We start from the raw sequence: 14,216 nt of genomic DNA on the forward strand, positions 1-14,216 counted from the left end.
CTCGGTTAGACTGCAGCAGGCGCATAGGTCCCACAATGTCAAGGCACTGGAGGCGGCGCGGGCTTGGGAGGCCCTGGTGATGGAACTAAAGACGACAGCTCTAGATACTGATTCAGAGACAAGAACACTGACCAGGGAAGACAACCAGTAATCGGACTCCTCTAGACATTGGGATACCTGCATGCGAGGCGATTCCTGACTCCCATGATAATCAGAATACTTCAGGGTACTGTTGGAGTAAGGATGCTTATGTAACCCACACAATATGGTAGCACTTTGATTGCATTTAGTCTTCTAGTAGTAGCGCGGGTGGCGAGGTGGGGGGGGGGGGGTTAGTCGGGGAGGGTGGACCTGTAGATGGAATAGAACAAGACCTGATGCCCAGAACTTTCACTCATAGTAGTATTTATACGGGGGGTTTGGCTCTGTATAGGTAGGTCTACTAAGGGGACCTTGCACCACTGGCTGAGTCTGAATGCTTGATTTGTATCAATTGTCGGAATAGTATTAATGTTACCTCCATTTCTAAAATGTCGGGCTCTATGTAAATGTGGTGGTCCATCATTATGTTTGTTGTTTGTGTTTGGAAACAATAAAAAGATTTAAAATAAATAAATAAATTAGAGTAGAGTAGAGTGGCATAGAGTGTCATAAAGTGGAGTTCCCTAGAGTGGAGTGGAGTAGTGTGTCATAGATTAGAGTGGTGTAAAGTGGCATGGAGTGACATACAGGGAGTTGCGTAGAGTGGGGTAGTGTTGCACAAAGGCAAAATAGTGCAATAGAGTGTTGTAAAGTAGAGTGACATTGAGTGCAGTACAGTGTCATAGAGTAGAGTAGAGACTAATGGAGTAGAGCATCATAGAGTGGAGTATAGTAGAGTGTAATGTCATAAAGTGGATAGCATCGCCTAGATTGAAGTAGCATAAAGCACAGTGGTGCAGAGTATATGTAGACACGAAAAATTGAGTGTGTCCAGGACTAGCTTTTCAAACAATTGGGTTCCCTGATGTGTATACATATGACAAATAGGATTGTCTGTTGCTTGTCTCTCTTTTTTTGATTATATATTGTTTTAGAAATATTTTTAATATAATTTTTACTGTTGTCTTAATGAAATATAGATATAAATGTGGTGCTAATGTATATGTTTTCAGTGCAATTGTAATGTACTGTTTTTAGAATTTTTAATACCTAGGAATTGTTTTTAACCAGAAAATAAAAAGAAAAATTATAGAATCTACTGATTGTGTATTATCTTGTGCTAGTGATCACTTCTAATACATGGGCTAATATTGGTGTAATTTTTACACTAATTGATTGATTAGAGTGTTTCCACCAAGGGATTTCCTCCTTTTTTTACTGTTTATTAGTACTCTAATCTCTCTAAACTCTGGTGTGCTAAGGGGTCTCTCTCAAACTATAACACGCAGAGTATATTGGCACAGAGTGCATTGGTTTTGAGTAAAGTGGTGTAGGGTGCAGTCACTGAAAATGGAGTAACTTAGAGTTGAGTGGTGCGGGGATGAGTGTAGTGGCATAGAATGCAGTGGCGTAGAGATGATTGTATCAGAGTAGAGTTAAGTGGCATGGACTGGTTCAGGGTAGAGTGGAGCCATACAGGGTAGAATGAAGAGGTGTAGAGTAAATTGTAGTGGCATAGAGTGCAGTTGTAAAGAATGCAGAGATGCAGAATAGATTAGAATGATGTAGAGTGTATTGGCATAGAGTGCAGTAGAGTGGTGCAGAGTTGAGTGGTGCAGAGTAGAATAGAGTGGCATCGAGTGGAGTGACATAGAGTGCAATGGTGTAGAGTGGCACAGCATACATTGAGAACGCAGTGGTGCAGAGTAGAGTGGCTTTAAGTTAAATGGCAGAGAGTGCAGTCTTGCATAGTAGAGTGGCACAGAGTAGAGTGGTTTAGCGAGCAGTGGCGTAGAGTACAGTGGTGTAGAGTAGTATAGAGTGTCTTAGAATGCAGTGGCATAACATGCAGTGGCGTAGAGTACGGTGGCATAGAGTGTTACAGAGTAGAGTATAGTGGCATTGAGTGCACTTACATAGAGTTTAGTGATGCAAAGTGGAGTGGAATAGAGTGGGGTGGCGCAGAGTGGAGTGGTGTAGAGTGCAGTGGGGAAGTATGCAGTGGTGCGAAGTAGAGTGGTGTGGGTAGAGGTCACTGGCATAGAGTAGAGTGATGTAGAGTAGAAGTGTAGAGTGAAGTGGCATAGAGTGGAGTGGTGCAGATTAGAGTGCAGTGAAGCAGTGTGGGGTGGAGTAGTGGAGTAGTGGAGAGTCGATTGGAGTGGTGTAGACTGGAGTATGTATGGTGTGGTAGCACACTCATTACAGACAAGACACCTACAATTGAAATGATAATTACATGTGCACAAACATACAGTTTTACTGATAAAGGCATACAGTGCACAAACGATAATGTGTGGAAAAGTCATCACCTAGTGTATTGCTCTGTTTCGATCGTACGCAAATATTTGTTTCCAACACACCACCGAATTACCCAAAAATGTGCTTATTTGTGCTATTTTAATTATGAAATATTTGGGTATATTCTGAAATATCTGCACAGTTCATTTACAGACAGTAAAATATTGGGAGTGCTAGAAAAAACAGGTGTGTTTTTGCCATGTTGTACACCAATGTGGCTGTTGTTCAGCATAGCTAAAAATGAGTGGCATGTGGTATCCTAGAGTGCAATCGGGGGAGAAGAGTGCTGTAGACTAGATTTTTTGGAGTAGAGTGAAATAGAATGGGTACGGGGAGTAGAGTTGAGCAGAGGGGGGTAGACTTCAGTTGTTCAGTGGCATAGAGTGTAGTAGAGTGCAGTGTTATAGAATGCAGTGTTGTGGAGTGGCGTGGAGCGGAGTGGGTGGAATAGAATGAGTGGGATGGAGTGGATTAAGGTAGCGGGTGTATTGGATTGGAGTAGATTGGAGTGGATTGGATTGAGGTTGAGTGGATTGAGTCAAGTGGGGAGGATTGGAGTATGTGGACTGGATGGGGTAGATTGGATTGGAGTGGGATGGATTGAAATGAGGTGAAGTAAATTGAACTGGATTGGATTAGATTGGGGTGAGGCGGAGTGGAGTAGCTTAGATTGGGTTGGATTGGGGTGGGATGGATTGGAATGTGTGGGTGAATTGGACTGTAGGGGGATGGATTGTGGTGGATTTGAGTGGGGCTAGTTGGTATGGAGTGAGTAGATTGGGTTTGAGGTGGATTGCATTGGAGTGGGGTGAATTAGGGTAGTGGGAATTGGATTGGGGCAAATTGGAGTAGGCGGATTGAAGTGGGGTGGATTGGAGTGGGGCAGATTGTTTTGGATTGGAGTGGGGCACATAGTTTTGGATTGGAGCGGGCAGATTAGATTGGGCAGATTGTTCTGGATTGGAGTGGGGCAGATCAGAGTGGGCTGGATTGGATTATGTGGGTCAGTGGGTTGAAGTGGGGTGGGTTGCAGTGCTTTGGAGTGGGGTGAATTACAGTGGAGGAGTAAATTGGGCTGGAGTGGAGTGGGGAGGATAGGATTGAGGTGGGGTGGATTGGACTGAGTGTCGTGTGCAAGATGGATTGCATTGAGAGCGGGTTAACTGAACTGGGATGGGGTGGATTGGGGTAGAGTGGGTGGGAACTTGGAGTAGAGTGGGTGGATTTGACTGCAGTATACTGGGATGGATTGGAGTGGGGTGACTGGTTGGGATGTATTAGACTGGAGTGGGTGGTTTGAATGAGTGGGGTTGAATTAGGTGGGGTGGGCTGGAGTGGTGTGGATTTGACTGGTGTGGGTTGGACTGGAATAGGGTGGAATGGAGGGGTTGAATGAAATGGAGTGAAGTGAAGTGAGGCGAATTGGATTGGCATGGGGTGGGGTGGGGTGGATTGGAGTGGAGTGGAATAGATTGGATTGTAGTGTGGTGGACTGGATTGGTGTGAGGTGGATTGGTTTGAGTGTGTTAGATTGGATTTGGGGATTTGATTGAGGTGGATTAGATTGGGATGGGGTGAATTGGATTGAGAAGGGGTGGATTGGGTTGAGGGGGATTGGATTGGGGTGGGGTGGATTGGAGTGAGGCATATTGTTTTGGATAGGAGTGGGGCAGATAGTTTTGGATTGGAGCGGGGCAGATTGGAGTGGGCAGATTGTTTTGGATTGGAGTGGGGCAGATTAATTGGGCTAGATTGGATTATGTGAAGTGGGGTGGTTGCAGTGGTTTGGAGTGGGGTGAATTAGAGTGGAGGGTTGGATTGGGCTGGATTGGAGTGGATTGGAGTAGGGTGGATTGGAGTGGGGAGGATAGGATTGGAGTGGGGTGGATCGGACTGAGTGTGGTGTGCAGGATGGATTGCATTGAGAGCGGGTTAACTGAACTGGGGTGGGGGTTGGATTGGGGTAGAGTGGGGGGGAATTTGGAGTAGAGTGGGGTGGATTTGACTGCAGTATACTGGGATGGATTGGACTGGGGTGACTGGTTCAGATGTATTAGACCGGAGTGGGGTGGATTGAATGGGAGGATTGGATTGGGTGGGGTAGGGTGGACTGGAGTGGGGTGGATTGGACTGGTGTGGGGTGGATTGGATTGGTGTGGGTTGGACAGGAGTGGGGTGGAATGGGGTGCAGTGAAGTGGGGTGAATTGGATTGGCATGGGGTGGGTTGGATTGGAGTGGAATAGATTGGATTATAGTGTGGTGGACTGGATTGGTGAGAGGTGGATTGGTTGAGTGGGGTAGATTGGATTTGGGGGATTTGATTGACGTGGATTAGATCGGGATGGGGTGAATTGCATTGGGAAGGGGTGGATTGGGTTGAGGTGGATTGGATTGGGGTGGGGTGCATTGGAGTTGGGTAGGGAGGAGTGGATTTGAGAGGGCCAGGTTGGATTTGACTGGATTGGCGTTGATTGGATTGGGTTGGGGTGGATTGGGGTGAGATAGGCTAGATTGGGGTGAGCTGGATTGGAGTGGGGTGGATTGGATTGGGGCGGATCGGAGTGAGGCGGATTGTTTTGGATTGGAGTGGGATAGGTTGCTATGTGGCAGATTGTTTTGAATTGGAATGGTGCAGATTGGAGTGGTGCAGATTGTTTTGGATTGGATTGGAGCAGAATATTTTGGATTGGACTGTGTCTGATTGGAGTGGTGCATATTGTTTTGGATTGGAGTGGGGCAGATTGGAGTGGGGCACATTTTTTTTGGATCAGGGTCGGGAAGATTGGAGTGGGGCTGAGTTTTTTTAATTGGAGTGTGGCAGATTGGAGTGGGGAAAATTGTTTTGGATTGGCATGGGTACATGGGAGTGGGGCGGATTGGTTTAGTTTGGAGTGGAGTGAGGCAGATTGTTTTGGACTGAGTGGGGCAGAATTTTTGGGATGAATGGATTGTGACAGATTGGTGTGATGCAGATTGTTTTGTATTGGGTGGGTGAATTGGAGTGGGGTGGATTGGGAGGGAGTGGGATGAATTGTATTGGGATGGTGTGGATTGGATTGGATTGGGATAGATTAGGTTGTGGTGGATTGTATATGAGGGGGTGGATTGTGATGGATTGGAGTGGGGTGAATTTGGATGGAGTGAGTGGATTGGGGTAAGGTGGATTGGACTGGAGTAGGGTAGATTGTTTTGTATTGGAGTGGGGCAGATTCTTTTGGGTTGGAGTGGGATGATGGGGTGGGGCAGATTGGTTTGGATTAGGACGAATTGTTTTGTATTGGAGTGGGGCAGATTGTTTTGGATTAGAGTGAGGCAGATTGGAGTCAGGCAGATTGTTTTGGATTGAAGAGGAGAAGATTGGATTGGGGCAGATTATTTTAGATTGGAGTGGGCAGATGGGGTGAGATAGATTGTTTTGCATTTGAGTGGGGTGGATTGTTTTGTATTGGGTGAGGTGGACTGGAGGGGAGGAGATTGGATTGGGGCAGATTGAAGTCATGTAGATCGTTTTAGATTGGAGTGGGGCAGATTATTTTGGATTGGAGTGGGGCAGACTATTTTAGATTGAAGTGGGTAGATTGTTTTAGATTGGAGTGGGGCAGATTGTTTTGGATTGGAGTGATGCAGATTGTTTTAGATAGAAGTATGGCAGATTGTTGAAGTGGAGAAGATTGGAAGGGGCAGATTGTTTGGGTTTGGAGTGGAGCAGATTGGAGCAGGTGGATTAGAGTGGGGCAGATTTGAGTGGGGCACGTTGTTTGGATTGGAATGGGGCAGATTGTTTAAGATTGGATGGGGTCAGATTGTTTTGTATTGGGTAGATTCTTTTGAATTGGAGTGGGGAGATTGTTTTGGATTGGAATAGGGCAGGTTGGAGTGAGGCAGACTGTTTTGGATTGGACTCGGGCAGAGTGGAGTGGGGCACATTGAAGTAGGGCAGATTGTTTTGGATTGGAGTGGGGCAGATTGTTTTGGACTGGAGTGGGCAGATTGTTTTGGACTGGAGTGGGCCAGATTATTTTGGACTGGCCAGATTGTTTTGGATTGGAGTGGGGCAGATTGTTTTGGACTGGATGGGATCAGATTGTTTTGGATTGAGTGGGTCAGATTGATTTGTATTGTAGTTGGGTAGGTTGTTTTGAATTGGAGTGGGCAGATTGTTTTGGATTGGAGTGGGGCAGATTGTTTTGGATTTGAGTGGAGCAGATTGTTTTGGACTGGAGTGGGGCAGATTATTTTGGAGTGGCCAGATTGTTTTGGATTGGAGTGGGCAGACTGGAGTGTGGAAATTTGGACTGTGGCAGATTGTTTTGAATTGGAGTGTGGGAATTAGAGTAGGGAGATTTGAGTAGGGCAGATGGAGTGGGGTGGGTTAGGAGGATTGGAGTGGATTGTATTGGGTCGAGTGGTTTGGACTGAGGTGGGATGGATTGGATTGGCCTGGTATGGACTGGATTAAGTGGGGCGGATTGGTGTGGGGTGAGGTGAGGTGGAGTGGATTAGCTTGGATTTGAGAGGGCAGATGGAAGTTGGGTGTATTCAACAATTATGTGTTAAGCATAATTACAGAAATTACATATAAGAAAGAAACAGTGTCCTTTGCAATAAGATAACGCTCATCTTTTGAGAACAGTGACGTCAAACAAAAACAACAGAAAACATAAGTGCAATGTGAGAAAAGAAGAGCAATTTAGTTTACCCTGCTAGGAACGTTTTTGTCAGTCACATGCCTTCTGTGTGCAAGGCACTAAGGACTACATGTAGGTAAATCCCATTTACAGACTCTTAAATACCGAATTTTACCGAAAAGGTATTTAAGAGTCTGTAAATGGGAAGGGGGAAGATTTAGGTAATTCCGAATTTAGGAATATTTACCGATTCGGTAAATACCATATCGGTATTGCCCATTGATTCCTATGGGCCTTGAAGCCCATAGGAATCAATGGGAAATACTGATTTGGTATTTACCGAATCGGTAAATACCGAAGCCTGCAGGGGTGCAGGGGGTGTCACTTTGACACCCTCTAGCACCCCAAGTACAGGCTTGTGTGACATGTGGCACACATACATGCCCTAAGGGCATGTCTGTGTGTCACATGGCACAGGTGTGCATGCACAGATGTGCATGCACACCTGAATTCGGTATTTTACCAGACAATAGGATTTTGTGGTAAAATACCGACTCTTAAGGGCCTGTGGCACTCTTAGGAGTGTCAGCTACATATGGATTTACCGATTCGGTAAATATACCGATTCGGTATTTTACCGATTCGGTATATTTACCGAATCGGTAAAATTACCGGTTGGCCCCCTACATCTGAAAAGCCTAATACCGGTCGGAAACGGCCGAAATCGGCCGTTTCCGACCGGTATTAGGGCTCCTACATCTGGCCCTAAAAGTTAAACAGTTCAAAATAGTACCTCAATCACTACAGGAGCAGCGGACGAGCACTGACTACGTGCAATCAATCAGTCCTTCCTCCCTGCTTCATAGAGAGGGACGGAAATTATGTTAGACATGCCATGACGAATTATGAGGCTCTAAAGAAGAGTGCCAGGCAAGCCAACAAATGTCTGTAGAGCATTACCAAAGCCAATAGGTTCTGAAAGGTGCGACCCCTTGGCTTTGCAAATGCTTGTTCTGTAATTCCCACACTTGTTCTAGGCAAACTGAAGACACTTGTTGGTAGTGTTTGAGGCCTAGCAATCTATAAATAAATAATACATTAAATGAATATACTTCAATTAGAGATTCGGCAGTTTAAAGCGGTGTTGATACTGGTGGAAGGGAGGTCTTTTCATTTATCTTGAACTCTGGGAGTATACTAAAGTGCCTTGAGCCTGAAGCAGATATCTGCTTAAAATAGGCTTGTTGGATTATTTAGTGATGCTTTTTTCCCAACACTGCCTTTATTATGGGAAGTGTGGGATGGCACTACGACATGACAATCAGGGCACAAGTCCTAAAAAAAGAAGTGGGGGGACTCTCCAAGGTAGGCGTGGTCACAGGAAGTGACATCACGACAGGAAGTGACATCACGACAGGAAGTGACATCACGACAGGAAGTGACATCACGACAGGAAGTGACATCACATGTAAGGCAGATCCATCGACCCTTTCACTTAGCCTTCCTTCCATCCACCCACCCACCCACCCACCCACCCATCTACTCATCCACTCATGAATCCATCCATTGCCCCTATCACTCATCCATCTATCATTTCACTCCTTCATACATCTATTCATCCTTTTGTCCACCTACCCTCCCTTTTACTCACTCATCCATCCTTACACCCACCCTTTCACTCATATGTCCATTCATTTCACTCATCCACCTACCCCCCATCATCCACCCACCATCCACGCACCCACTCATCCATCCTTTCACCCACCCACCATCCAATCCACTGATCCATCCTTTCACCCACCCACCATCCACCCACCCACCCTTTCACCTACCCACTCATCATCCATCCACCCTTTCACCCACCCACTCATCATCCATCCATCCATCCTTTCACCCACTTATCCATCCATCCATCCATTCACCCACTCTCCATCCATCCATCCTTTCACCCACCCATCCATCCCTTCACCCACTCTCCATCCATCCATCCTTTCACCCACCCATCATCCATCCATCCATCCATCTGTCCTTCCCTTCATCATCCATCCATCCCCTCATCATCCGTCCATCCTTTTCCCTCATCATCCATCCATCCTTTTCCCTCATCATCCATCCATCCTTTTCCCTCATCATCTATCCATCCATCCATCTGTCCTTCCCCTCATCATCCATCCATCCTTCCCCTCATCATCCATCCATCCTTCCCCTCATCACCCATCCATCCTTTTCCCTCATCACCCATCCATCCTTTTCCCTCATCATCTATCCATCCATCCATCTGTCCTTCCCCTCATCATCCATCCATCCTTCCCCTCATCATCCATCCATCCTTTCCCTCATCACCCATCCATCCTTTTCCCTCATCACCCATCCATCCTTTCCCCTCATCATCCATCCATCCATCCATCCATCCTTCCCCTCATCATCCATCCATCCTTCCCCTCATCATCCATCCATCCTTCCCCTCATCATCCATCCATCCTTCCCCTCATCATATATCCTTCCCCTCACCCACCCACCCATCCATCCATCCCATCCATTTATCCTGCCCTTCATCCATCCATCCTTCCCCTCCATCCATCCATCCATCCTTCTCCTCATCCATCATCCTTCCCCTCACCCATCCATCCATCCTGCCCCTCATCCATCCTGCCCCTCATCCATCCATCCTTCATCCTTCCCCTCATCCATCCTTCCTTTCATCCATCCTTCCCCTCACCCATCCATCCCATCCATTTATCCTTCCCCTCCATCCATTTATCCTTCCCCTCCATCCATCCATCCTTCCCCTCCATCCATCCATCCTTCCCCTCATCCATTTATCCTTTCCCTCCGTCCCTCATCCTTCCCCTCATCCATCTTTCCCCTCATCAATCATCCAGCTAACCCTTCCACCCATACATCCAGCTATTTACATTTTCTCTCCATCCTTCCCCTCACTCATCAATCCATCTATCCTCTCTCATTATCCATTTATTCAATCTTTCATTCATCCATTCACCCTTTCACTAATTCATCCAGCCATTCACACATCCCTTCACTTACTTACAAGCCCACCTTTCCATATTAATTTTGAGCTGAGCCCTTTTGAGAAGAGGCCCATCAAGAACTTCACCCTCGCTGCAGGGGACGTTCCAGGACTGGGATAGAAGCCACCCAGGGCGGAGACAGGATCCATCACGGGGGGGGGGGGGGGGGATGGACAGGAGCCATCACAGGTGGGGGTGGACTGGAGCCACAACATGGGGGGACAGGTGCCATCACTGAGGGGAGGGCAGGAGCCATCACAGGAGAGGGAACACAGGGGTGGGCATGCAGTATTCTAGTATCTTGGGCTCCTCTCCTGCACAAGACAACGAGAAGACAGGCTCTCTGTTCAAAATGCCATCCCCCACTGTGATGTACTGTACTTACAGGAGATACTCCGGGAGAACTGATTGCACTGATTGTCCTCCATACTTTGTTATTCAGTGTGGGAGCGATTGTGCCATTTCTTTATTTTCTTACATTATAGCCTGCATGTTTGAAGAACCGAGGTTTGCTTACAATTTAGTGACAGTAATTAAGCTATGCGAAGAGAACCACGTGGTGCCTGGGTGTAATCCGGGGTGTAATCTGGCCGAGTCTCGGATGTTTGGGGCCCTGGGTAGAAATGGAATGTGTGAGCCCCCCTCTAAATAGCAGATACAAGACGCATTCAGGGCTGTTTGCATGTGAATAGATGTCGCTGCTCCGAAGCTGCCGCCCCTCCCTCTCAGTCACCTTCGAGCACCTTTTAACAGCTCATCAAGGGCTGGAGGTGTGAGGGTAGCCATCCCGCTGTGCCTCTACAGTGCTGCTGGGGGTCTGAGCTTTCATACAGCATCGGAGGCAAGAAGGGAGGTGGGGGCAAGCTGTGCCCGTTTAAAATTACGGACAAATGCGGGAATGCTTTATTTACTTTGTGCGCGCCGCGCTCCCGGTTTTTAATGGTGGACGCGGTTTTGATTCAGCAGGGTGGACGGCATCCACCCTGAAAAACCCTCGGAAATAAGTGGGGGGATGCCGTCCACCCGCGTGGTACCCCGACTCGTGCCCTGATGACAATGCATGTTCTTCATGTCACTTCGCCAGCACCGTTTGAGGACGCAGAGCACAGTGATCCAGCCACCTGGCTCTCACAACTTGGGAGGAATGGAACACATTTGGCAACAAACCTGGAAACTCCCTTCAGTGGGGCTAAGGCCCTGAAGGAAGAGAAGAAAGATCTGACTACACCCTATTTACCCGCCTTGACGCTCATTACGTCACTAGAGGGCCATCATGGAAAGAACTCCTCGCTGCTGCTGCTTTTCTATTGAGGCAATTTGTTTACCAGCCTAAATAGCTCAGCTGTCGAAAAAACCTGTCTGACTTTCTATTTGTGCCAAATCAATGGCTGTATTCTTCAGCCGGCACCTGCCGAGCTGCGCCGGGTAACCCGAAACACTTTCCCCCCACTTCAGGGCGAGGACCATAACACAGAGTATGGCGCAGTTGGGAGAGTCCTTCAGCTTCGCGTCTGAGCGCGCGTGGCGTACAAAAAGCTCTTTCTTCTCAAAAGTAGTGCTGCTGACAGGGCTTGAGTTTTCCGTGAAATCAGAGACAGAACAAGTGAAAAGAGGGGGTGCAGGCTTATCCTAGGCTGCCAAAATAAGATTCTGCAACGCTGCACATAAGACAGGACAGCACCCAACAACAGTGGCGCTAGAACAATTTGTAGAGTGGGAGCGCGGGCTTAGAACAATTTTTAGAGTAAGAGTCGGGCAATCACCATCACTTGACTTAAAAGTGAGTGCCTTAATTGTCTTTTCCTTACGGCTGAAACATATATATTGAGAGATGTGTCCTTTACTTTGTAAATCAACCACGTCTTTATTTATGTGTGTGTTAGAAGACCTCTGGAGTGCTGAAGTATTCCCATTTCACCCGTACGTAGCCCAACAAGTGTGCCACTACTTAAAATTACAAAATACCCTAAACACACAAGGGAAAAGTAAATAAATACGGTTCGCCTTTTAAAAGATTTAGCAGCATTTTGCCAAACAGTGTTGCCTTTCACAAAAAAAGGTCTGTATTTGAACGCAGGCCTGTTCACAGTTAATTCTCCTTCTGAACGCCTTCGGGAATGTATGGGGAAGCTGCAGCGCCCCCCCAACCCTCCTTCCAGCACCATTGCCATAAAAGTGTACCCAGATAGGGACAGTGCTTGAAATGGAAAAATAGAAGTGCAGGTGCTCTGTGCCAGACTACCTGCTTGTTTCTGAGAAGTGCCGGTACTCTCCAATGAACAGTATTACGTCTCTCTTGAGAAGTGCCAGTACTCTCCCTCTCAAAATAAACAAGCATTGGCATAGCCAATAGGTCTCGCCTTTGGGGCCTTATCTAGCCAGAGCTATTGACTTTGCCAATGTCTTTAAGCTGTGCTGTAGAGAGAGAAGTGTGGCTGCTGTGCAGCATGCTGAAAAGTTGTAATAAAAAAGTGTCAGCAGCATTTTTGTTACCTTATATATGACCAAGAAGGCTACCAATCCTGGGGAGGGTTTCCTAGTGACTTCCGTATCCATTCTACTTTAAACTTTGATAACAGGCGGGAATATTATGCCCCAACCCTAGGGTATTGATATATCGATTCCTCCCTTCCTAATCCAGCAGATAGCCCTATAAGTGACCCTCTGCCCTTAGTGCAGAGTTCTTCAAACTGTGGGGCGCGCCCCCCTGGGGGGCTATGGATGCATTACCAGGGGGGCGCAAATGACTCTTCAATTACTTGCAAATAAGGAAGGCCTGGAAGCGCAACTTTATTCATTGGGTGTGTTTCCAGGCAATCTTGATTTATATACAGCAGCTGAAGGGCTTTAACAGAGAAAATGAACTGTGATCGTGGATGCCCTGGCGTGGGGGTCAGTGAGAGGGGTGGTAGGGTCAAGGATGTGGTTAAAAAGAGAAAAATATTCTGTAACAGGTTTGTTATTTTCCTAACCTTCAAGTAACTGGGTAAACAACAATAGGCACATGTTAAATGGAAAATAAATGGAAGTTAGATTAATCAATTTTACTACGAAACCTCAGTTTCCTAATGCAATTAAGGCAGATGTCTGTTTGTGGCCAGAAAGCAGCACCAACAGAAGTATGCAGCAGGAAAGGACCAAAGTTATGCGGCCGGGTTAAATACATTATATTGCAAGAAAATGCAAATAATACAACTTGATGTGGCACATTTCATGATAGTATTTCATTTTGTGTCCATTTGCACACATGTAAATACTGTCTGGGCAAAGATTTAATTTCATTGGTTACAGTTTACCATCCGAAATACCCAAAGGAGCAACTGAAAGATGACTAATCACCTTCTGTGAAGGACTGTCCACTGTGTGGCAACACTCTATCACATTTCTAATGTCTTTCAATCCGTTTGAGCTAGAAACATTTTTTTCTTAAAATTTGCAGATTATGCCCAAGAAGACTGATTTAGTGGCAAATGCGTAAAAATCCTTATTTATATGGAAAATGCAGCACAATCGCATAACTTAAAGTGGTCCTGCCAGAAAATCACAAAACCGAATCCTGGTTGGCGCAGTGGAGAATAGCGACATGTAAATATATAGGCCCACATGCATCAAGCATTTTTGGAGTCGCAAACGGTGCGATTCCTTAAAATCGGCCGTTTGCGATTCCAAAAGTGCTGTTTGGGATGCATCATGCTGTTTTAGAATTCGCAACTTTTTTGCGATTTCTAAAATTGCGATAGCATATAAGAAATCGCAATTTTGCGATTTCTTAAATTCTATGCATCATTTCCATAAAATGTGCGATTTTTCAAATTGGAAGTTTAAATTACCACGAAGTTCAACCTCGTGTTAATTTGCGAAATTGTTTAAAAATGCACAAAAATGCATTTTTTAAACTGTGAAGTTACAGACACACATGTCCTTAGGACATGTGTGTATGTAACTTCTACTGAAAAGTACATTTCATGGGTGCAGGGGGGGTCATTTAGACACCCCTCTCCACCCTTGAAATGGATTGATGAATTGCGATTTCAAATTGCGAATTCACAATTCCCATTCATTCCTATGGGCATTTTGGCCCATAGGAATGAATGGGAATTGCGAATTCGCAATTTG

This window comes from Lissotriton vulgaris, unplaced genomic scaffold, assembly GCF_964263255.1.
Source record: "Lissotriton vulgaris unplaced genomic scaffold, aLisVul1.2 SCAFFOLD_1130, whole genome shotgun sequence".
In the NCBI taxonomy this organism is placed as follows: Eukaryota; Metazoa; Chordata; class Amphibia; order Caudata; family Salamandridae; genus Lissotriton; species Lissotriton vulgaris.